Genomic DNA, 3,207 nt, shown 5'->3' with positions numbered 1-3,207 from the left:
ACACGAAGCTACTCATGGGAAGAGATGATGCAAACAAGAGCAACACATCAAGCAAGTTTAAATGAGGCCGGGAACAACATATAACAATTTCGATAAGTCCTCATATGCATATTTCGAAGTTGGTCTAGATCTGAATAAACCTTATGTTCAAGTTGTTAAACAGCAAGTTAAGATGCACCAAGATGATCTACACGAGATTCTAGTCAAGTTACATATAGAGTTCATTTAGTTCGGAGCTACGGCCTAGAAGATATGAGCAAAGCAAGTTAAACATGGCATTGATGCAAAATGCATACAAACATCAAGCAAACACCTCAAAACAAGGATGCAACATTATAATATGAAACTACATGCAAAATCAAGCAAGTTTCATATAGAGCACACTCAAAACGGAGCAACGGTTCAACACACACACATGAAACAAGTTTAAAGGACAAGCTGTCCAAAACAGCAACTAGGCATATTGCAAGCATCAAAACAACATGCTACAGGACCTCAACATGAAAACAAAAGACATGGGCATGATGTACAGGTAAAGCATTACAAAACATGAACACTGAGCTATCTCCAGAAATCACTAGAACATGCTCAAACACACATGGCAAGATTGCAAGTAATAACAATTTCAGACTTTGCAGAAAATAACATCACGATGCAATGTTTAGAGCTATCAAACAACATGTTACAGGAACTTATCATGGAAAACAAAGGCATGGCATGAATCTACTCAAATCATAGATCAAAAGTCCCTTAGTGACCATAAGCCAAAAAGGACCAGAAAATATGATGGCACCCACGTAAACATAGCAAGTTATATTACAGATTCAAACATGGCAGGAACAGAATTATGAAGGCATGTAGATGAGCTTGTGCAACTCACTACAGAGAAAAACATGGCATGGCAAGGCAACCAACAGTAATAAGACATGTTTATGAAGCTAAGCATGGCAAGAGAAAGTTCATAGGATGCATGGATCACTAGGAAAACACATGGCAACAACTGAACTTAATGTTAACATGCAGACAACAACATTATGAAGCAACTTTGGAGCAAGTTTACAACAAGTTACATCAAGCTATAAATGCAACCAGGGGCATGGATGGATAGATCATGACATGTAGATCAAAACATATTTAGTGAACATCTCCAGATTATGCATAGAATGATTAGTAGCAACATGTTTATATAGCATCACGAAATAACAGATTCAGCCTAGCAAAACAGCAACAACAAGTACCCTAATTAACAAGCTCGATTCACTCACCACAAGTCATTGCATGACAAGATAAGCATGGAATCCTCAAGAAGACATGTTTGTGAAACAAACCAAGTCAAGAACAAGTCCATAGCATGCAAGGATCAACTATAGCAACCTTGGCAAAATTGAATAACATGTAAACAATCTGCCAGGAAACATTCTGAAGCAAAAGTAGAGCACGAAAATGACATGCTATGCTACTCTATAATTGCAGCCAAGGGCATGAATGGATATAGTACAACCATATGTTCAAAACATCCTTACTTAAGTTTCTCAAAATATGCATGGATCTCTCTGTAGCATCCAGTTTACATGGCATCAAAATAACAGCAGAATAGGGACTAAAATCAGCAACATCACGATACCTAGTTTGCATCCTTGTGCTAGTCACCACATTGATCACAAAAATACATGGCATACACTCCTGTAAAGATGGCATGGCATAGTTCAAAACACATGTAGACATCAACCTCATAGGATGCACACATCAATCATGGCAAAAATGACAAAAGAGCTCGTTTTGATAATAGACAGCAGAAAACATTATGAAGCACTCTTGCAACAATGATTCAGGCATCAAGATGATCTCAAATGAACATGGTGCAGTGGAATGAAATGATGTACTCGTTGAGACGAACAATTTGACATATTACCCGCACGAAACGGAGCTACGAATGCAGACATACGATGCGATGAACATGGCATGATAATTACTGCAGATCTGGGGAGTCATTTTCAGAGGGGGAAAGTCAACCTCGCACGTAAAACGAGGTTCGCCGGGGTTTCCGGCGGAGAGGAAGAAGAGGCGGCCGAAGTTGTCGGGGATGGGGCCGGGGAGGTCCGGGGGCGGACGGATCCGGCGCCCTTGACCGGATCCGGCCGGGGAAGAAGTCGGCCGAGGCGGAGGAGGCCGGGGCTCGGGTGAGCTCAAGCGAGCTCCGCCGGAGGCGAGGCGCGGTGCCGCGGGGCCACGGCGGCGGACAGGCGGCTGGGCGAGGCGAGGCGGCGGAGACGGCGGCGCCGACCGGCAGACGAGAGGCGACAGGCGTGGCCTCGGGCACGGAGGCGCGCGGGGCGAGCGGCCGGCGGCGGAATCCGGCGCGGCCGGGCTGGTGGCGCTAGGGCTTCGGCGAGCGGGAGCAGGCGGCGGGGAGACGGGCCGAGCGGCGGCGGCGGACGGGCCGGGCGGGCCCGTGATGAGCTCGCCGGGCCTGCGGAGGCGGGGCGGCGCGGGAGGCCACGTGGCCGGATCTGATTGGACGAGGGGGCGCGGGGCGGACGTGTCCGGCCGGGGCGGACGCGTCCGGTGGCGGCGGAGGGCGATTTTGCTAGGGTTAGGGTAGAATGACCCGAAAATTTCGGGGGAAGTCTAGTTTTATAGGTAGAGGGAGCTAGGAGAGTCCAAATGGAGCACGGTTTTCGCCCACACGATCGTGATCGAACGACCGAGAGCATGGAGGGGAGTTAGATGGGTTTTGGGCCACTTTGGAAGGGGTGTTGGGCTGCAAAGATAAGGATGCTTTTACGGTTACCCGGTTAACCGTTGGAGTATCAAACGACTTCCAAATGGCACGAAACTTGACAGGCGGTCTACCGGTGCTATACCAAGGCCGCTTGGCAAGACTCGGTCCATTCCGAGAACGTTTAACACCCTCTCACAACGAGAGACAAAAGGGGAACGCCGGAGAGGCATAAGAGTGCCGGATTGCGAAACGGACAACGGGGAAAAGGCTCGGATGCATGAGACGAACACGTATGCAAAATGAAATGCACATGATGACATGATAAAATGCAACACGCAAGCAAATGACATGACAACTACGGTGAATAACTGGCAGACACCTGGCGCATCGGATCCGGGGCGTTACATTCCTGTTCAAACAGAGGTCGTATTCGAACCAAAGAGAACATAGTTGTCGAAACCCTTTTGATCGGCACACTGCCAAAC

This window comes from Triticum dicoccoides, chromosome 7B, assembly GCF_002162155.2.
Source record: "Triticum dicoccoides isolate Atlit2015 ecotype Zavitan chromosome 7B, WEW_v2.0, whole genome shotgun sequence".
NCBI lineage: Eukaryota > Viridiplantae > Streptophyta > Magnoliopsida > Poales > Poaceae > Triticum > Triticum dicoccoides.
The sequence above is the reverse complement of the archived record's forward strand: the minus strand, read 5'-3'. Positions refer to the sequence as shown.